Source organism: Cornus florida, unplaced genomic scaffold (assembly GCF_030987335.1).
Source record: "Cornus florida cultivar Cherokee Brave unplaced genomic scaffold, ASM3098733v1 CherokeeBrave_3.0.0_Hap2_Chr03, whole genome shotgun sequence".
Taxonomy (NCBI): domain Eukaryota; kingdom Viridiplantae; phylum Streptophyta; class Magnoliopsida; order Cornales; family Cornaceae; genus Cornus; species Cornus florida.
In genome coordinates, this window is record NW_026775573.1 from 27,738,276 (window position 1) to 27,761,444 (window position 23,169).

At 35.5% G+C, this 23,169-nt stretch overlaps 2 long non-coding RNA genes across 3 annotated transcripts; both read right to left on the reverse strand.

The window, feature by feature from the left end:
* Positions 1-1,064: 1,064 nt before the first annotated feature.
* LOC132300069 (uncharacterized) lies at positions 1,065-3,830 on the reverse strand. The gene is made up of 5 exons (XR_009480271.1): positions 3,726-3,830; positions 2,578-2,835; positions 1,352-1,646; positions 1,193-1,262; positions 1,065-1,100 (listed from the first exon to the last, which is right to left on the reverse strand). It is a non-coding gene; the product is annotated as an uncharacterized LOC132300069 (long non-coding RNA).
* A 1,898-nt stretch (positions 3,831-5,728) lies between these two features.
* Positions 5,729-22,603, reverse strand: LOC132300068 (uncharacterized). Of its 2 annotated transcripts, none has more exons than XR_009480270.1 (4): positions 6,523-22,603; positions 6,338-6,433; positions 6,069-6,169; positions 5,729-5,814 (listed from the first exon to the last, which is right to left on the reverse strand). It is a non-coding gene; the product is annotated as an uncharacterized LOC132300068 (long non-coding RNA). The 2 variants fall into 2 exon arrangements; XR_009480269.1 differs by having other exon boundaries at positions 5,735-5,814; positions 6,063-6,169.
* Between the last annotated feature and the right edge of the window lie 566 nt (positions 22,604-23,169).

The window sequence follows — 23,169 nt, forward strand, 5'->3', positions numbered from 1 at the left end:
ATATATGTTGCACTAAATTTATATGCAAACATCAATTGTATTTGGCTCAGTTGAGAAAAAAAAAGAAAAAGAAAAAGAAGAGTGAATTTTTAATTTTGAATTATTCACGATATGGAACAGTAAAGGAAATGAATAGCTCCTCTCAAGGAGCCTTAGTACAGCTATTTGGCTCAGTTGGGTAAAAATTGCTAAACAATATACAACTTGGGAGCTCAAAGTTGTATTTTCTTTACTTTTCCTTAGTATTCTCAGTAGCCAAACAGATTGGATTGAAGATGCAATTCATTTATTGCAAAGTATTAACTAATGTAGAATGTGGGTTAAAGAGAGAGAAAGAGGAGATTATTATTGTGAAAAAAAGTTTGTGACAAAGCCAGAAAATAATTTGAGATGGGCAGCTTTGAATAATAATAAGAGAAAAAAAAAAATTTAAAACGTAATAAACAAAAGAACTTTAAATAAATTGATATTTTTATCTAAAATTCCTCATCCCCCCTTTTTAATTAAATAAATTATTATTATTTTTTTAAAAATACTCCCATTTCAATTACTTTCATGCTAACATAATAAAAGCAATTCAAATCAAAAAAATTCCAACATGAACCATGTATGCTTATAAAATTTCTAATTTAGAAAGAAAAATAGAAACTCAAAATTTAATATGATTAATAGTAACTAAAAGCAATCTTAGAAAAAATTTTGTCAACCCATATTCAAGTGGGCCACTATATTGCGATTTGTGAAGTCTAAAGAGAGATAAAAAGATGACTGTAGTGGGTTTTGACCCTTATATGAGGGATTTTGTTGAAGTTTTAGCAAGGGTATTTTATGAGAATTGTAGTATTTTTTTTATATCAGAAAGCGAATTAATAGATGCAGTCAACATTCAAATTCAACATATACCATAGAACATCCAAATCCTCTGTTTCAGTATGTCAAATCTTAATCTATTTATACAACAAACTAGTTTTCCCAATGAAGAATCTAAAACATAATTTCCAAAATAAGATCACAGTGCTCTGGTTAAGTGATAAGATGTGATGGATGCAATATATATTGCTTAACTTGCCTTGCTCTCTTGTTTTTCTGCTTGGACTGCACTGCATTTCAACAGAGCATAGTAATAATCAAATAGGAATATTATATAAATTATAAGGCACTAACATTTGAAGATGACTTTTAGGGTGCTCACCAAAGATGGAGTGTCATGACTGGAATCAAAATGTGGGGAGTCTCCTTTGAGTGACAGAAGAGTTCAAAACCTATAACCATAAAATTTACTTATAAATAAATATTTATAAAGAGAATAAGATTACATGTATAAGACACACAAGGTCATTGGCAACTCTACCCGCTCCACTAGAATTCGGAGTCTGCATATGATGACGCAATAACATGGCCATTTGTTGTTTTAGACTCTCAAGTTCTTCATCATACTACGCCTTCATATTAGACTGTCTGTTGAAATTCTGCAAGTACAACCCACACCTCTTCCTCACTGTGTCACCCTCCTCAAAAGTTCCACCCGAGTAGGACATGGGACCCAAATGACATTTAAGTGGAGGACCAAGCCATATATACGAACACAGCCCATTTTTCTACTCCCATTGCTTGGGAGTACAAATCACGAGAAGATGTACCACCATCTGAATTAGAGCACTATTCAGGTTGATTTAATGCAAATTGTTTTAGTAAGCATAGATTAAGTGCCTTCTAGACCATACATAAAAATAGTTAACCATCCACACAGCAATTCATAGTCTAAACTCTTCTGGCTAACAAAAAACTTCGTTTGAAATATGTTTGAGTAATCAGAAATTAAACAGAAACCACAAAAGAATTTGGTGTCACTTAACTCCCAGATACAAAATTTAATGCTCAGCACAACAAGAAACCACACATGGTTTTTGAATCATTTTATATTATTTCAGAACCATATATCAGAATCAATAAACCATCATACACAGAGAAACAAAGTGAGAAGCCAACATTTCCCTCGTCTGCTACAAAAAATTCTCATTCAAAGAAAAATCATGAAGAGTATCATTTTACATAGCACAACCTGAGAAGAAATTAAACATAATCTAACCATTAATTACTAAGTAGTTTTCTAAAAAAGCAATCTTAGTTGCTAATACAGATGTGAGACAGTTGCAATAAGGTTGCTCAAATTCTAACTATCATCGTAAACTGAAAAAAAAAAAAAAAAAAGGTGGCATCTGTGCCATCAATGGATAACTAATTAAGGGTAAGAGAACTTTTGCCATCAACCATCTAAAGTCAGGTAAGAGCATTCTTAGTTTCTTATTATAGATTTTTGTATAAAAATATGAGAGATTTACATTTTACTGGAATCCTAAGTATAATTGCCTACTCAAAAATGTCAATTTGTGCTCAAGACCCCCACTTCACTGAAGGGATGGTAACTAAAGCAGACTTCAATATTGCAAAATCTCTTCAAAAGGCAAACTTATATTTCTCATCTTAAAATTGTAAGAGCATGAATTCAAAAACAAAAATCCCCTAATAGAATAGCATAATAAAAAAAAAATTAAAACCTAAATCTCTTGCACTAACCTCTCATTTCAAGGCCTGTGATGCCATTTGCACATGGGGCTAGTCGGGCACATTGTAGCCTCCAAAGAGATGCAACTCAATATTGCATACCTTATTATACTTTGAGCTCCCAAGGCACATGAATCTTGTATTGGTTCTCTTCCAGCATGCATATATTAGAGACTGCAACTAATAGCACATCGAGGGATTTTCCGGATTCAAACCCAAAGAGAATGGATATGTGCCCTATATCTACTACTATCATCAGCAACCATAGAGCTGGTGGAAGATACCAATTAAGATTTATTAATAAATAAAAGTAATTAATAATTCATGCAACTAGGATTCCAACATGTGCCTGAGTGGCTCATGTAAGAGAAATTGAGTGAAGTTGATCAATATTGCTACTGATGTGTGTGATCTAAATTGAGTGAAGTTGGTGCCTGTGCGGGCGCGCGCGCACACACAGGGGGGCCACCGGGCAAGTCGCATATTTTGTATCAGCACAAAACCGAACCCTATATTTGAGGATTAAAAAATGTGAATACATAAGCTGATCCATACAAAAGAGAGGTCTATGTCGTACTAACACAAAAAAAATTATAAACTTGTAAGACAAAATAGATATGTTGAATTAAAGTACAAAATCTGAATCCAGATCAAAAACTCGTATCCCAGAAGGGTAAGTGAGTTAAATGTGACTATTTCACAATCTCTAACAATTTGTAAAACTATCTTCAATATATATAAAAATAATAATAATAATAATAAATTAACTACATTGATGTAGAATTCGGACAAAAAAATTATAGCAAGGTGGGAAAAAATAAGAAGAGGCATGTATCAGAAGGGGGAATTGATACCAGAACACAGCAAAAACAGTACTCTACAGGCATTAACATGCATCAATTTGCTATAGCCATATCAGAAGGGGGAATTGATACTAGAACACAGCAAAAACAGTACTCTACAGGCATTAAAAAAGAATTGAAAGCATCAATTTGCTATAGCCATATCAGAAGGGGGAATTGATACCAGAACACAGCAAAAACAGTACTCTACAGGCATTAAAAAAGAATTGAAAGCATCAATTTGCCATAGCCATGATAATGAAGTTAGAAGAGCAATTCCACAATGACAGTTAATGAAGATCCAGATGAAACACATACTCAGAAGCATTTTCCCTCCATCAAGGCCACAGGAGTAAGATTCATTCGATTTGTAACGTCTCCAATGGTCCATATGATAGGTACATTGGTCCACGAGTAATCATCCACCTGCAAGAGTAGGAAATGTTGCGGAACCTCAAAATCATTATAAACTTGCAAAGCTTGAAACAACCTTTTCTCAACAATATTATAATATATATCATTTTGTTGCATCGTTACTGAACAGTTCGGATATGTTAATAACCTCGTTCAAACAAACCCAAAAAATCAAAGACAATGTAAAGAACCCTAACTTTGACTTTCTGTTACACGACCTAGCCTCAAATAACTCACAGTGATTATTTAATATTTACCCAAACCCTACAAGGTTTTCCAACAGTGAAAATGAATATAAACTTGCCTGAAGTCCCATGACTCCAGCTGCAACAATAACTGCCCTAACTGCAATAGTGATTTATGCAGCCACACAACTATGATAAGGAAGCCTGAATTTTTAAGCCTTTTATACATATCAAAGAAGGCCAATCACCTTCACATACACAAAATAAACAATGCCAAGTACTTTCAACCAAAAGGCCAGAATATGCCACATGTCCCCCAACACACTGCAAAAAAGTGGATGGCAGATGCCAAAACAGTTAAACCAGATAACCCAAAGCTAGGAAGCACGGATACTTCTACAAGGTCGATGTACTCATATCGTGTCCATATCGGATACCAACACTCCTCGGATACTCGCGGATACATTTCCAATACTTCTTAAACATGTCCATAATTTTATATTATATTTTTTAATCTTTAACACGTATCTGATACTTCTCAGATACTTTGACCACATATCCGATACTTCTCAAATACTTTGACCATGTATCCAATACTTTTCAGATACTTAAAAACACATTTTTAACAAATTTTGAACTTAAAATGTAACTTTTCCAACAATAATATTATAGTATAATTGTTAAGAAAAAATCAAAATATATGACTAGGGATACTTGTTTTATGTTTTGTGAAACGAACTCCTATGTTTTGTTAGTGATTGCATTTAGATTCATAATATTTTAAGAAACTGTCCAAAAATTAGTTTTTATATATATAAAAATATAATTTATCATTTTTATTGCCGTAGCCTATCCCTATCCGTATCTCGTTTATTTGAGATGTGCCCTATCGCTATACCCGTATCGTGTCGTATCCATATCCTATATACATGCTTCCTAGGCCCAAAGCTTTACACAACTTAATTCCTAGGCCCAAAGCTTTACACAACTTAATGGAGAATCTATAAGACCTACAAAGACCATTGATGCCTTCCGCACCCTGTTGTGCCTCCAAAATAATCACAGTTCCATTTTAAGCACCAGACCACCACCAAGTATCAATTTTAAGCCAACCAAACTGGAAACCAAGATATTATGATTAAAAAAATAAAATAAAAATAAAAAACTAGAAATCAAGACTTGCAGGAACATGGTACAACAAATGGATAAAATTTAGCATCCATGCAACTTCAACAGCTCCATTTAGATTGGAATAGATGTAGCTAGAAGACATAAAGGAATAAAGAACGGATGCTCAAATCAATATAGCTTCTTTCACATAAAAAAATCACAAGTAAAACAGTAAAGACAAAGATTTGAAGAAGAATGCAGTCAGAAACAATATTGTTGTGCTGAAATAATGATAAATGGGAATATTAGTAAGTCATGTAAGAAAAATTGAGTGAAGTTGAGAGAACTAATGCCATCAACCAACTAAAGTCAGTAAAAGCATACTCTTTATTTCTTATGACAGCTTTTCGTATAAAATTTTTAGATAGTTACATTTTACTAGAATGCTAAGGATAATTGCCTACTCAATAATGTCAATTGTGAGAAATGACACCCACTTCATTAAAGGGATGGTAACTAATGCAAACTTTAATATTGATAAATGCCATGATGAACTTCATTGAAGTTGCTATTGATGTTTGTGATCTAATATTTCATTAAAAATGTGACTTGCCTGAGATCAATGTTTCCCTCACTAACACTGCAAGTTTCACGCAAAACCAGATGTTAAGCAGTTCTTTGGAGAATCCATTGAAAATCTGAAATTAAAAAGGAAAGAAACGAAATTGATAGTATTTCATTATTTTTGTCTTGTAACTTGTAATTGAAAACTGTGAGAAAATAAAATATGAAGCAAAAATAAAGGACTTTATAACTTATACGAAAATAATATTGCTTTTACTTTCTTTTCTTTTACTTTTCTTTTCTCTTTGGTTAAAGAAAAGGGAACAATTAACTATGCAGAGCAATAAGAATATGTTTGGGAACCAGTAAAGAATTCACATACTTTTACCTATGAACTAGTTTCTTTAATTTCTGCCTTCTTTTTCCATTTTCCTTTGCCTTTCATCATTGTTTCTGAGAATCAAACAGAGACCTAAGGGTGGTTTTTAGCTGCAAGAGAAAATTATTCTTACTAATTAGTATACAAAAGTCTATCAAATTAAACCAGATTTATTATACATGTCATTGCCGATGAAAACTTGTTAGAATCGCCATCCTGTATGTTTTAGAATTGACATTAATTCAGATAGTATCTGCCAAAAATGAGGAGGCACATACCTGATGGAAAATTGGAGTTTCTGTGGAACCATCAATGTGGAGAAAGTTGAAACTTGATCATCTGGGCATGGCCATAATACCACTGGCATTGACAGCCTAAGTAAAGTAAGGGGGCGAAAATTAATAGATAGAAGAAAGTAACAACTTCAAGTATGTTGTAGTACAGAGTGTAGAAACTTTAGTACCTGAATGGAATAGAAACCAGAGGAATCCAATTCGAGCATGCATGAGTGTCTGTCACTCCAAGTTTACTATCTCTTCACCATCAATCCTTATGTGGCAGAATTTTTACTATCTCTTCACCATCGATCCTTATGTGGCAGATTTGAGAAATATTGGGCCAATCTTCCCCTTTCTCCCTTTGGAAACGTGGTTACAGCAATGGACGTTCCCGTATAATCAGGAAAGAGAAAGAGTCGGGCAGCACCTCTTCTGGCAAGGACTGGAGCTCAGGGCAATTAGTGATGTATAGATGTGTAAGAAAGGTGAGGTGTTGAAGGCCCTTGTGGTTGAGTTTCTTGAGATTTGGAAGAAAACTGATGTCAAGATAGGTAAGAGTGGTGGGCAATAGCCACTCCTCCGGAAATGATTCCAACAATACTTCTGACAAGGATTCACCGCTAATATTGAATCCTCCAAGAGATGGGAGTGTTTGCAAAACCCAATCCATCCGGACCTTCATCAGTTTCTTGCAATAATGGATGTCAATGACACGTAGGTTAATTGGCAAACCTCCATCTGGAAATGATTCAACTTCAGGACAGTTATGTATCGACAATTCTTGAAGAGATGGGAAAAGGGTGTGCATTCCTTGCGGCAGCGACTTCAGATTCTCACAACTCTCAACAAGAAAGGAGGTCAGATTGAGAGTGGGCAGTCCTCCTAGGGCAAAGGATAGCATTCTAGGGCAATCCTCTATTCTAAACAAACTCCTTGAAAGCGTTGGGAAGAAGCCTAACAACAATGACTTGAGAAGATCACAACTTCTGGTTATCTTTGAAACAGCAATGGATGTGTGGTGACTATGCTCCATCTCATCCGGCAGGGGAAACTCTAAACTTCTACAACCCTCTATCAAAAGTAATTTCAATGTAGGAGGGAGGTAGATCACCAAAGGGGAAAGACACCTGAAGAAGAGATAAACATTTATAGATGTGCAAGTCTTCGAGACAAATATTGTTGATGCCCATCATCATATTCATATTCATTCCTTCTGCTGATGATGCTACTATTATGGTCTGTAGAGCTTCACATTCATTGATAATCCAAATCTTAAGCATCAGTTCCCACGTCCAAAAATGACATGAGGCTCAGACATTTCTCTATGTCCAACTGTTCAAGTTTTATTAATCTGGGACAATTCCGGAGGCAATTCCTTCAAGTTTGGCATCCTTGAAATCTCCAATTTCTGAAGAGAAGACAGGGTTTTGCAATTGCGGGGGCAATTCTGTCAAGTTTGTCATCTCTGACATCTCCAATTCTTGAAGAGAAGGCAGGCCTTGCAGCAGCAGCCCAACTTGATTGGGCAGGAGCCTTTGAAATTCAAAAATATCAAGTTTCCTTAGAGATAGGAAGTGGATGGATAATTCACCGATCAGCTTGGGACAATCAACCAAAGAAAGCTCTAAAAGGCAAGAGAACTCTCCAGCCCCTAATGCATGCCATTCCTCCCACTCTTCCAATTGCTTAAAGCTTAGTGTCTCTGGAGATTAAAATGGTTTTGATCGAAGAAGAAGCATCCCCATAGAACTCTCGACCCACATTTGTTATTGCTTTCATTCCTTCAATTCTTAGATATTTTAGAGAGGGTAGCTGCCCAACTGATGCCAATGAATAGCAATTTGCACGGTCTATAAGTTCTAAGGACACCATGTTGCAAGATGAATGAGCTCCCTATGACCAATCCGAAAATTTTGCGCTCCCATAGTTGAAGATGCTGAGAGTCTTCAACCCTTCATGAGGTTGTAGCTTGTCAAGTACATCTCTTTCCCTTATTGAATCATCCGTATAGCCACCCCATTTCAATACTAATCCTTCAAGATGTTTCTTATCTTTCATATTGGCCTCTGATGCATCCTGACCACTTACTACATTTTCCAGCCCTAAAATATTGAGTTTTCCCCAAAAATGGCAAAGTTCCTTCAACCCACTAATCCTTGACTCATCATACTTCCAAATTACAAAATATGTTAAATGTTGGAGATCCTTCAGCCTACTCATTTGTGTTGGAATTTCAATGAATCTAGTTCCTTTGACATCAAGATGACGCAAGTTTATCAGTTTTCCCATGTTCACAGGAAAGTCAGTCAGACATTCACACTGTGAAAAATCTAATATCTGTAAATGGCACAAGGTTGTTACAGAATTAGGTAACTTCTTGATTCTTGTCTCAGAAAGATCTAAATAGCATAAATGTATCAAATTTTTTTGAGGCAATTTAGAAATCTAATAGTTTGACAGAGATAGAACCTTTAAGCATCTCAAGACTGGGAACGTATCATGTAGTACCTTATTGCCGGAGTAACAATATCGACATCCGGCTCTTTAATATGACATGAATTTGGTCTAACGCTTAACCTCACTAATAACCTTGAATTTCTCAAATGCACCGTACTCACCTCAAACATATGAAAAATGACAAACTTTTTCAAAGATGTGAACAAGTGTCTTGTCATAATCTAGCCTAGAACGAAAGCCTCCAGATATATCTTGTGCTAAGTCATTGATCAAGTCATACATTACAAAATAAGAATATGTGACAAGATGACTTAGTCTTTGAAAGAAAGACCTTGTTAATAATTCACGAAAGTAGTCGTTACCTTCATCTCCTACGGAATTGTTGTTTCTAGGTTGTTGAACAAGATATAAGGCTATCAATAACTGCACTAACCTTTTCTTTTCCAATCAGTGATCGTTTGGAAATATCGAACAGTGTGCAAAGCATCACTTTAATTGCGAACCAAGATAATGTGATAACTCAATCTTAGAGCTGGAAGAATGCTGCGATCTAAACCCCATATCTTGTGTTCTAATATATCTTCCCATTCCTCAGTTTCCAATTTAGATCACAAGAGACCTTCAAGTGATTTTACTACTAAAGGTAAGCCACCACACTTGTTCACAATTTCTCATCCAATACTCACTAGCTCAGGATAAACCATACAATCTCCATTCACAAATGCATGCTTTGCAAATAATGACCAACAATCTTCAAAAGGTAATTACTCTGAGGGATGACTAGGAATGTGCGCATTATTGACTCCACTACTTGTCGTTACAATGATCCTACTTTCCTGTGCTCCAGCTCTAAAAGGTCTTCTTAGTGTGTCCCAATCAATGTAATTGTCATTCTAAACATCATCTAAATCATTTAGAAATTTCTTCTTTGCCACATTCTCTTTCAACTTCGTCTAAAGTTGATCGAGACTCTTGATGTCCTTGTTTGATGAGGTGACATCGTCCAAAATTTTCTTATCATGAAAATATCAAATGTATCAAAAACACAAACCCATGATTTAATAGGAAATTGTCATTTATTCTACCATCATTGTATACGAACTGGGCAGGGTTTGTCTTGCCCATCCCACCCATGCCAACAATGGGGATCAAAGGGATCTCATTCCCAGTTGTGTTGCTAGACAGCAATAATTGAATTATCTTCTCTTTGTCGTACTTCCTACGACAAACCTCATCTTCACATACCAAAGATGAGGTTGGCAGCCTTTGTGATGGTTTCCTTTCAACATCATCTCTCAATTTAAGAGATTTTGTTTGCTCAAGAAAACACTCCCAACTTACTAATGATAACTTTCATCCAGGACCCAATCTCATCATTAGACAAATAAACGGAAGTCGAGACCGATGGATTAATGGAAAACAAAGATTGCTTGATCAAACTTAAAAAATTGACTGAACCAACCTATTTTTTGCTGCTTTGCGTTAGGGACTGATCATGATCAGCATCTTCCAACTTGTCCCTTAGGGCTTTGGTTGCAATTTCATCCAGCAAGTCATCAGTTTGGTGGATAACATGTTGGAGCTCCTTGAGCCAAATTTTCACAGATTTGTTGGAGATCTGCTTGTTGTCCGCATCATCCAGCAGTGGTTGGAGGGTCAACAAGGTTGTCTGCAGCTTGTTTCTGAGTCCATCATCAAACTTGCGTTTGGAAAATATGCGTACGAACTCGCGAGAGGCCAACCGATCAAATAGAATTTGAAGGCAAGTTGAGAGAAATGCTCCACCCACCACTTCTTCAGCAATGTTCTTTTCTTCTACAAAGTAGCTATAAATTAGCTGTGAAGAAGAGCCCCATAGATCTAGAAAGAGAGATCAAAGAGACTTAGCAGTGTGAAAGCCTTTAGAGAGAGAGAGAGAGATCAAAGACTTGGCAGTGAAGAGCCTCTAAAGGTCAGAGAGAGTTAGCGGTGATAGAGATTAGAGAGACTTAAAGACGAAGATCAAATAGAGAGACTGGGAGTGAAGAGCCTTTAGAGATCAAAGAGACTTAGCAGTGAAGAGTCTTTAGAGATGGTTAAGAAGGATGAAGTAAAGCTTAATGGTAAATTAACAAAAGTCTAATCGTTCTTAACCACCAAATTCAACATTCAAGTGGCTCAATCTCTAAAGATTCTTCACTTCTCTAAAGGCTCTTCACTGCCAAGTCTCTATCTGATCTCTATCACTACTAAGTTGTGAGTTGCGCTATGCGGAATGGACGTTTAATGTAAAAATAACCTAAATGGGGGTGAATAGGTTTAACTTGCTCTTTTTACCACATTTTGCTTATTTTATTTTTTTCGAAATAAAACGATCATCAACCCACAAAGCAAAATTAGAGTGCCAGTAAAGTAAATAAAGTTTGAGAGATGACACCAGGGATTTTTGCGTGGAAACCCTTGTTGGAAGAAATCTGAGCAACTGGGATGAAAACCATGGAGACTTTCGCAGTCTCGAGCGAAATGATCCACTATATTCAAAGCAAAGTACAATGGACTCTAACTCAGGCTCACACCAACTCCATTCTACAAAGAACAAATAGTTGAATGTCTCTCAAGCTTTGCGACTCCCTTGTCCAAACGCCTAGGCATCAGGCTTACTCCCTTGAACCCCGTAGAAGGATTGCTGATTGATCACGAACACTCCGTGAATGCTTTGACCCCTTCGTAGTGTGATTTATTACTCCTTTTAACTTGATTTGAATTTGTAGTTGAAGATCAAACCCTGCTTCTGAATGGAACCTTTGAATCTTCGGATCAGATTAAGAACACCACCCTCAATCACTCGTGTGTTTAAGTATGTGCTCTCAAAAATATAAATCAAATTTCTTTGAAAATCTATCTCAAAAAGCTTCAACGATTGTGTAAAAGACGAGTCCTTATTTTTCCAATTGAAGCATTAAAAATCCCTACTATGGTTGAAGTTTTGAGAGGCTTATATAGACTAGAGAGTCCTCAAAATCTATGAAAAGATGTTTTAAAATTGCATAAGGACTTCTCTAAAAGTTTCACATGAAACTAAAAAGTTACCAAAAACTGAAATCTCGCACAATCAGCAAAATGCAACTGGTTTTGTTTTTGCCGAGACCATTTCTGATTTCAGAAAGTGAAACTGGTTCTGTTTTAAAGTAAAATCAGTTGTACTTTTGCATGGGGCAAAAATAAGAATGTTTTGACTTTGAAAAATTGAACGCACTCTCCACCAACCTAAAATACAAATGTGCAATGTGTCCTCACTCACATACCTACTCTAAATGATGTTCTCATCGAATCGAAGTATACTTGCACTTGTTGTTCCGTTTCCAACATTGAGACTCAAAGTAAAACAAAAATTACAAATCAATCCGACGCGTTTTGACAACGAAATTAGTCAATTACAAAATTTATATCTCACAATCTCCCCCTTTGACAATATCGTGACAAGACCCCTAGACAACATGTAATCTAACTCAAACAGGAAAAGTAAATTACATTGATTGTCAAAATAGAAAACAATAATAATAATAAATAAATAAAATGGAACGAAGGTTCATTAGGGTAGCAGAGCACGTGTTCAGTGGAAATAACCTGTAAACCAGCACAATGCTAAACAATGAAAGCTTAATCATGAAAAATAAAATATAAAGATATCAATATCAACATCAGTAACTCTCCCCCTCAAAGATATACCACTTCTCTCCTTTTTACTACAAATTGACAAATAAAGCTTAACAAAAAATGAAAAAAAATAAAAATAAAAATAATAATAATAATAATAAGAGAGAATAAACACTGAAGAGGAATAATACTATCAACCATGCATAAGATAGACCAATAAGCATAAAAACATGAATATATAGTAGAAGTGGAACAAAAGAAAGCTATTTAACACATGTTCCATCTACAAAACAAATAGAAACAATATGCTCAAAATTACACATGATATCTCCCCCTTGAACATAAAGTACCTCTTCTGTGAGTTGCATTTTTACATCCCACATCTTCTCCCCCCTTTTGTAAGAAACTGACAAACTATGCATAAAAGGAAGAAAAGAACAAACTAATAGAGGATATCAATACCAATCGAAAATTGAGCTAAAAGTTCACACAAGATGGACATATATGAACAATATAAGAGATAAGCATGAAAATAAAATCATCCATCATTCACATAAATACCTACATGTATCCATCTCCCTCGTTAAAAAATCTATCCACAAATAATTATCATCGTCAAAATAGCATCACTAAATAAAACATCCAAATATAGACATGATCATCAAAATATCTCCAAAACTATATTTAACAATCAATATCCTCAATGTCACTAAAACCAAATCATAAACACCTAAGCATCCAAGATCAAAAGCTTCAAGATCATTCAAATTAACTTTAATGACTTGAGCTATTACATCAATTTTCACCACAATCACAATTCCAAATCATGAACCTTAGTCTTCTTGAAGCCATTACAAGAACATGTCAAAAAAAAATGGGCTATAAGAAAACTTGGTTGATGCAATATTTCAAACACTTGTATGCATTAATTCTAACCTCAAGTTTAAAAGTCGACTCCTATGACTTCAATCCAAAAATATGAACACAGCCTCAAAAAATCTTAAACAATGTTTATCCAATCACCGCAAATGCAATGAATCACCCAAAATCAACCAAATCCTCATGATTTTCCCAAACTGGTTCAGTGAATCATTATTTACATTTCTAGCATCAAAATGCAATAAAAGATCTAAACTTATGATTAAAGAAGAAAAACTAGCAATGTCTTACCGATGCATCCAAAGGCGAATGGGAACAAGTGGTGGCACTTGGAGGTGTCTAGGGTGTGCAATGGTGTCTTAAATTTGGCACATGACATGCATAAGTGACTTAAGTTAAACTGCACCAAAACTGGAACGAGCGAAAAACATAAAAACTGATGTTTTTGCCATTCAAATCGCATGAACACATATAAGAACAAAACGCATGGGGCAGCATAAAAGCACCCAAAAAAAAAAAAAAAACTTTAAATACAAATAAAATTCCTATCTAAAGATAAAACAAAATCTTTTTGGAATTTTTCAAGATTTAAAGGAAAAAAATTCTTTTTTGAATATTAAAAACAAGACAACTTTAATGATGAGAACAATCTCATATACGAGGACCACAAATTTCTCAAATATTCAAAACACTTTATGAAAACAAAATTTTAAGACCACATATTATGCAACAAAATCCATTCTCAAACATATAATCACAACATGAATCCCAAACTTGTGGTATTTATAAAAATTTAGAAATTTGCCTAGCAAGCTCATGTGTGTGTGTGCAATCCAACATCATCAAAATTTAATCAAATATCATTTATCAATTAACTAAAGCACATTGGATAAAAAGCATCAAGATAAAATTGCTTGAGCTTATTAAACATTTTTTTTTTTCTAAGCAAGGCGGCTTTCACTCTAATGAGTAGACAGCAATTCCCTATTTTGACTTGTCTCCTCCTTTCTTTTTACTCAATTTGCTTCACTTCAAAGTCTTAGGAGCTTTCGAACTAATCTCAATAGGTAGCCTTTTCCTTAGCAAAGATTTTCAGCACATCAATTGATTTTTCTTTTCTTTTTTTCATGCTGAAATTTTTATTTTTATTTTTTATAAATATATGCCCTTTTTTTTTTTTAGCAATAACCTTTATAGCTTCTCTAAACAATGTGATCTAATCAACTTCTCAATGATTTTCAATTAATTTTCTCAGAGTTGGAGGACTAGTGCTCAAACATATGAACTTGAGGACTAGTGCTCAAACATATGAACTTAAGAGACATGTCTCTAAAAATAGATAAATATAGCAAATTGATTTTCATAAGTATAGATTACACATCAAGAATTTCATTCATCAGATAATCATGTGTCCCAATTTGCATTTATAAAGATATAATAAATTTAAGAGAAATCAATATCACTCATGTATAAACAAAGAAAAACATGATCTTCACATTCTCATAAAATAAAAAATAATAAAATAAAAACCTTATCCTAAAATACAAGATCTGGTTCAATGGAAACAAAATAAACATCTTAGCACAGTCCATAACCATAAAAACTCCTTACAATCTAGTTGGGGGGTTTGCACCCATACACCTATTGGAAATAAGTCCCATAGCATCAACATGCACATACAACTTCAAATCCTCTTTCTTCATCCAAATTTGTTTTAACATTCAACTTGTGAAGAAATTTTTAAGGAACATCAAGAGCATTCTTTTTCTTATTTGAATTCCTTTTGGCATGAAAATTTCTAGGTTTATTCCAATTATTTTACTTTCTAGCATGAAAACTATTTTGTGCAAAGGAATTATAACCATGAAATTCAAGAAAAAAATATTTTCTTTTTATAGCGTGACTATGTCCAGTTATACCACAATAAGAACAATAAAACATCGTGTACACATTCTTAGCATGCATAGGGTCAACAACATATTTAGGTTTAGAAATATGCACATTCATGTTCATGGGTTTAACAAAAACAATATGACCCTTCTTACTAGTTCAAGCCTCATCAAAACCTAATCCATTCTTCTGTCCTACAGAAACACTAATCATCTCATTAAGCTTAATCTGCCCAGAAGTAGAAGCAATCAATTTCTGTAGTGACTTTTTCAATTCAAGTTCAATAAAAGCAACTCTAGCAACAAGAGATTCTCTAGCAGAATTAGCTTGACTTACCTCACTTTCGAAAATTCTTATCTTACCCTGAAGATTCTGAAATTCAACATTGGTCTCCTGAAGCAATTTATGTACCTCTTTTCTTTTATGTTTCCTATTCTTTCCTATAGATGATAATACTTTTTCCACAACTATGAAATTTATAAAAATTCTCTTTTCTAAAATTTTCAATCTTTTCATTCCTTAGAGATTTTCTGAATTTCCTAGCCAAGCGAGAATTTAATTCACCCTGTCTCACGGGATTTTCCATGATAATTTTTTAAATAAAAAATAATTTTTATTTTTGAAAAGGACTTCCATACGAAACAACTCACTGTTTAGAAAACCAGCTCTGATACCAACTATGAGTTGCGTTATGTGGAATGGATGTGGAGGTTTGATGTAAAAATAACCTAGAATGGGGTGAACAGGTTTAACTTGCTCTTTTTACCAATCTTTGCTTATTTTAATTTTACCAAAATAAAACGAACATCAAAAAATTAAAGTGCAAATAAAGTTTGAGACATGACACCAAGGATTTTTGCATAGAACCCTTGTTGGAAGAAATCCGACCAACTGGGATGAAAACCACGAAGATTTTCGCAATATCGAGTGGGTTCATTATCATCGAAGCAAAGTACAATGGACTCTGACTCAGGCTTACACCAAATCCGCTATACCAAGAACCAATTGTTGAATATCTCTCTGGCTTTGCGACTCCCCCGTCCAAACGCTCTAGATTTTAGGCTTACTACCTTGATCCTTGTAGAAGGATTGTTGGTAGATCACGAACACTCTGCAAATGCTCCGACCCCTTCGTAGTGTGATTGATTCCTCCTTTCAACTTGATTTGAAATTGTAGTTGAAGATCAAACCCTACTTCTGGATGCAACCTTTGAATCTTCAGTATTGATCCGATCAGATTAAGAACATCACCATAAATCACTCGTGTGTTTAAGTGTGTGCTCTCAAAAATCTAAATCAAATTTCTCCTAAAATCTCTCTCAAAAAGCTTCAACAATTGTGAAAAAGATGAATCCTTGTGTTTCCTAATTGAAGCATTAAAAATTCCAACAAGGGTGGAAATTTGAGAGGTTTATATAGACTAGAGAGTCCTCAAAATATATAGAAAGATGTTTTAAAATCGTACGACGACTTCTCTAAAAGTTTCAGTAAATCAGGAAACTAAAAAGTTAGCAAAACTAAAATATCGCACATTCAGGAAAACGCAACCGATTCTATTTTGGCTGAGAGCTGCAATTTGCTCTGCATGAAGTGCAACCAGTTCTGTTTAAAAGTGCAACCGGTTGTACTTTTACAAAGAGCAAAAATAAGACTGTTTTGACCCTGAAAAATCCAATGCAGTCTCCACCAACCTAAAATACATATTTGCAATGTGTCCTCACGCGCATACCTGTTCTAAATGATGTTCTCACCGAATCGAAGTATGCGTGCACTTGTTATTTTGCTTCCGACATCAAGACTCAAAATAAAACAAAAATTACAACTCAATCAGACACGTTTTGACAACGAAATTGGACAATTACAAAATTTATATCTCACATAAGTCTCTCTGGTCTCTAAAGGCTCTTCACTACCATGATCTCACTTTCACTCTAAAGGCTCTTCGCACTGCTAAGTATATCTGATCTCTCTTTCTAGATCTAAGAGCTCTTCTTCACAGCTAATTTCCCTCTTTATAGCTACTCTCGAGAAGAAAAGAACATTACTGGAGAAGTGGTGGGTGGAGCATTTGTTTCAGCTTTCCTTCAAATTCTATCTGATCGGTTGGGTTCTCGCGAGCTCGTACACATATTGTCCAAACGGACGTTTGATGATGGACTCGGAAACAAGCTGCAGACAACCTTGTTAGCCCTCCAACCACTCCTGGATGATGCGGACAACAAGCAGATCAACAACAAATCTGTGAAAGCATGGCTCAAGGAGCTTCAACATGTTATCCACCAAGCTGACGGCTTGCTAGATGAAATTGCAAACAAAGCCCTAAGGGACAAGTTGGAAGAAGTTGATCATAATCAGTCCCTAACCCAAAGCAACATAAAATAGGTTGGTTTCAGTCAATTTTTAAGTTTGATCAAGCAATCTTTATTTTGCATCAATCCATTGGTCTCGACTTCCGTTTATTTGTCTAATGATGAGATTGAGTCCTCAATAAAAGTGATCATTAGTAAGTTGGAGTGTATTTTTAGCAAAAAAAAAAAAAAAAATCTCTTAAATTAAGAGATGATGTTGAAAGGAAACCATCACTGCCAACCTCATCTTTGGTATATGAAGATGAGGTATGTGGTAGGAAGGAAGACAAAGAGAAGAAAATTCAATTGTTGTTGTCTAGCAACACAACTGGGAATGAGATCCCCATTGTTGGCATGGGAGGGATGGGCAAGACGACCCTTACCCAGTTTGTATACAATGATACAGAATAAATGACAATTTTCCTGTTAAATCATGGGTTTGTGTTTTTGATATATTTGATATTTCCATGATAACAAAGAAATTTTTTTACGATGTCACCTCATCAAACAAGGACATCAAGAGTCTCGATCAACTTTAGACCAAGTTGAAAGAGAACGTGGCAAGGAGAAATTTCTAAATGATTTAGATGATGTTTGGAATGACAATTACATTGATTGGGACACACTAAGAAGACCTTTAAGAGCTGGAGCACAGGAAATTAGGATCATTGTAACGACAAGCAGTGGAGTCAATAATGCGCACATTCCTAGTCATCCCTTGGAGTAATTGTCGTTTGAAGATTGTTGGACATTCTTTGCAAAGCATGCATTTGTGAATGGAGATTGCATGGCTTATCCTGAGCTAGTGAGTATTGGAAGATAATTTGTGAACAAGTGTGGTGGCCTACCTTTTGCAGTAAAATCACCTGAAGGTCTCTTGCGGTCTAAATTGGAAACTGAAGAATGGGAAGATATATTAAAACACGAGATATGGGGTTTAGATTGTAGCATTCCTCTAGCTCTAAAATTGAGTTATCATTATCTTGGTTCGCAATTAAAGCGATGCTTTGCTTACAGTTCGATATTTCCAAAAGATCACAAATTTGAAAAGAAAAGGTTAGTCCAGATATGGATAGCCTTATATCTTGTTCAGCAACCTATAAACAACAATTCCGTGGGAGATGAAGGTAACAACTACTTTCGTGAATTATTATCGAGGTCTTTCTTCAAAGACTAAGTCAAGTTGTCACCAATTCTTATTTTGTAATGCAGGACTTGATCAATGACTTAGCACAAGATATGTCTTGAGGCTTTCGTTCTAGGCTAGATTATTTTTTTTGACAACTATTCTAGGCTAGATTATGACAAGCCATTTGTTCACATATTTGAAAAAGTTTATCATTTTTCATATGTTTGTGGTAAGATGCATTTGAGAATTCAAGGTTATTAGTGAGGTTAAGCGTTTGAGCACATTCATGTCATATTAAAGAACCGGATGTCGATATTGTTTCTCAGGCAATAAGGTACTACATGATATGTTCCCAATCTTGAGATGCTTAAAGGTTCTATCTTTGTCAAACTATCAGATTTCTAAATTGCCTCAAAAAAATTTGTTACATTTACGCTATTTAGATCTTTCTGAGACAAGAATCAAGAAGTTACCTAATTCTGAAACAATCTTGTGCCATTTACAAATATTTGATTTTTCATATTGTGAATGTCTGACTGATTTGCCTGTGAACATGGGAAAACTAATAAACTTGCGTCATCTTGATGTCAAAGGAACTAGAATGGTTGAAATTCCAACACAAATGAGCAGGCTGAAAGATCTCCAGCATTTAATATATTTTGTAGTTTGCAAGAATGATGAGTCAAGGATTAGTGGGTTGAAGGAACTCTGCCATCTTAGGAGAAAACTCAATATTTTAGGGCTGGAAAATGTAGTAAGTGGTCAGGATGCATCAGAGACCAACAAGAAACATGTTGAAGGATTAGTATTGAAATGGGGTGGCGATACGGATGATTCAATAAGGGAAAGAGATGTACTTGACAAGCTACAACCTCATGAAGGGTTGAAGACTCTCAGCATCTTCAACTATGGGAGCACAAAATTTCCGGATTGGTCATAGGGAGCTAATTTATCTTGCAACATGGTGTCCTTAGAACTTATAGACCGTGCAAATTGCTATTCATTGGCATCAATTGGGCAGCTACCCTCTCTAAATATCTAAGAATTGAAGGAATGAAAGCAATAACAAATGTGGGTCGAGAGTTCTATGGGGATGCCTTCTTCTTCGATCAAACCATTTTAATCTCCAGAGACACTAAGCTTTAAGCAAATGGAAGAGTGGGAGGAATGGCATGCATTAGGGGCTGGAGAGTTCTCTTGCCTTTTAGAGCTTTCTTTGGTTGATTGTCCCAAGTTGATCGGTGAATTATCCATCCGCTTTCCATCTCTAAGGAAACTTGATATTTTCAAATGTCAAAGGCTCCTGTCCAATCAAGTTGGGCTGTTTCTACAAGGCCTGCCTTCTCTTCAAGAATTGGAGATGTCAGAGATGACAAACTTGATAGAATTGCCGCCAGAATTGCAAAACACTGTCTTCTCTTTAGAAATTGGAGATTTCAAGGATGCCAAACTTGAAGGAATTGCCTCCGGAATGTCCCAGATTAATAAAACATGAACAGTTGGACATAGAGAAATGTCCGAGACTCATGCAATTTGGACGTGGGAGCTGATGCTTAAGATTCTAATTATCAATGAATGTGATGCTCTACAGACCATAACAGTAGCATCATCAGCAGAGAGAATGAATATGAATATGATGATGGCCATCAACAATATTTGCCTTGAAGAGTTGCACACCTATAATTGTTCATCTCTTCTTCAGGTGTCTTTCCCCTTTGGTGATCTACCTCCTCCTACATTGAAATTACTTCTGATACAGGGTTGTAGAAGTTTAGAGTTTCCCCTGCCGGAGGAGATGGAGCATAGCCACCGCACATCCATTGCTGTTTCGGAGATAACCAAAAGTTGTGATCTTCTCATGTCACTGTTGTTAGGCTTCTTCCCAACGCTTTCATGGAGTTTGTTAAGAATAAAGGATTGCCCTAGAATGGTATCCTTTGCCCTAGGAGGACTACCCGTTCTCAATATGACCTTCTTTCTTGTTGGGAGTTGTGAGAATCTGAAGTCGCTGCCGCAAGGAATGCACACCCTCCTCCCATCTCTTCAAGAATGGAGAAAACATTACTGAGGATTGTAAGCATCTCTAGTGAAATCTTAACAAACTTGGCAGACAATACGATGGCTTTGGTGCACTATACTGCTACCAACACAAAAAAATAGAGAATCCCAACAAATGACAAATGTAACTAGAACTAAAAGAAGACATATAAAACTCACACAAAGTTGTTCTCCTCTGTTCACAATGTCTTAGAATAATGAAAAACAAGCACAATAGTGTTCCGTGAAGCAGAAATATTCCTCCTTCTTCTGAGATTCTCCCACAACCTAAAGCAGAGTATATAAATGACAACCCAATTTTAATTTACCTTATTTTTGCAAGAAAAACGAAAGCAATGTTCCAAATCACTTGTCAATCAAGGTAAATTAATAAAAGTCTAACTCAAATTTCTAAAGCAAATAAATAGAAGTTAAAACCCAATTAAACCTTCAAAAGTGTTTTGTATTTTCACTGAAAAATTCACAATTTGAAGGCAAATGAACTCCAATTTTGAGCCGGGTGTGGAATAAAATCTCAATTTGTGCAATTAAAGGCTGACACTTAAAACCTATGTTCACAAAATGTGGAAGGAACGGTACACAATCAACCTCAAAGGCGGAACACCCACTGGGTTCACCAGATATCCTCTTCACACCTCGTTGATCCACTATCCTAGTCGCTCTCTCCAAGTTTTTACCCAAAAAAAAGTGTAAGTCGTATATAAAGCAGTAAATTAGATCAGATTTTCATTTTCATATATATGAATATATAACGTGGCAAATGATTAGTGTTTGAAATTGATATATAGATATACATATATGTTGTATGTATATGTTGCAATTAAAAATCAATTGATGTTTCATAATCAATTATAATTGAGGCAAAAAACAAACATACAGAAACACATCAATTGACGCTTCATAATCAATTATAATTGAGGAAAAATACAGATACAGAAACACACACACACACACACACACATATTGCAATAAATTTATATGTAAACATCAATTGATGCTTCATAATCAATTATGATTTGAGGCAAAATACGCATAGAGAAGCACATACAAACATGGAGAGCTGATCATCGGTTACTGCTCCGTTCCAAATCAATAGATGTTGACGCCGCAGATATATATATAGAGAGAGAGAGAGACACACACACACACACAGAGATTATAACAATCAGTATCCAGTAAGAGAGAAATTAAACAATGTGAATTTGTAATAGATAAGCGAACATAGAGAAGGTCCTAAACGGGTTGACCCGATGTCCCTCCACACCGTCTCTGCGATTGTGTTCATTCTCACTTCGCCTTTCTTTAAAACCCTAGTGTCTGTTTGGTTACTGAGAAAATGCAACAAAATAAAAGAAGAGGGAATTTTTAGTTTTGAATTGAACTGTAAAAGAAATTAACTGTAAACCCTAGTACAACTCTGTGGCTCTCAGTTGAGTAAAAATCCAAAAAGTATACAACTTGGGTTCAAAATGTGGAGAATTCAGACCATATTTTTTGTCAATGTGTGTATACTACGGAGGTCTGGAATGGTTTACGGGAGCTTCTTAGTTGGGATACAAGAGGTGTGTAACAAATCTGGTAATGCAGCTAGCTGCTAATTTCTTTCAAGAACAAGGTTCGGTGGGTAGTATTCACTGCTACTCTGTATTATCTCTGGAATGAGAGGAGTTGCGGGATTCATTCTGCAAATGCTAGACAGCCTATGGTGTTGGTCAAATGTATTATAGGGCCTAGGGGTACCCCTCCAGGATATTATTTGAGTTTTTGTGGCTGTATCTGTAATAGGTGCTTCCTACCTCTCTAAGGGTAGAATTGTCTGAGGAACACCTTGGTTTTTTTTTTTTTTTTCGTGTTTACCTGGCAAGATAAGCGTTAGGTAAGAACATTAGACCATATATAAAATAAAGAAACACATACAGTGCCAAAAGAAACAAAACTATCCAAATCAAACCTAACACTCATTAATGTCGAGATCATAACCAAGGACCGGGCCCACTAGCAACGAAAAGAGAACATCGAAAATATTATGCCAAAACGTTAACCATGACGTCAAGAGTTCACCCACCAAAAAACCATAAATCGACCGCTGAAACAGATCCATTAAGAAACCGAATACAATATCGCAATCACCAAAGATGTCGAACTTCGGCATAGTGCTCAGATGCATCAGATCCACTCCCCATCACAAATTGCTCCAAAAAATATAAGCTCCATAAAGAATCATTTATACAGATCCATCTCCGACGACTCAGGAAACATTGATCCTCTGAGACGGCGCAAAACAATATATCGAGAAACACAAACTCTAGATGAAACAAGATAGACTCTGCTCACAGAGACCCTCAACGACTGCGATGAGAGAAAGAATAGGATTAGTGAAACTGTGGGAGGCAAAACGGCACCTCCCCACTCCCATAGAAGGGAGCAGGGAGAAA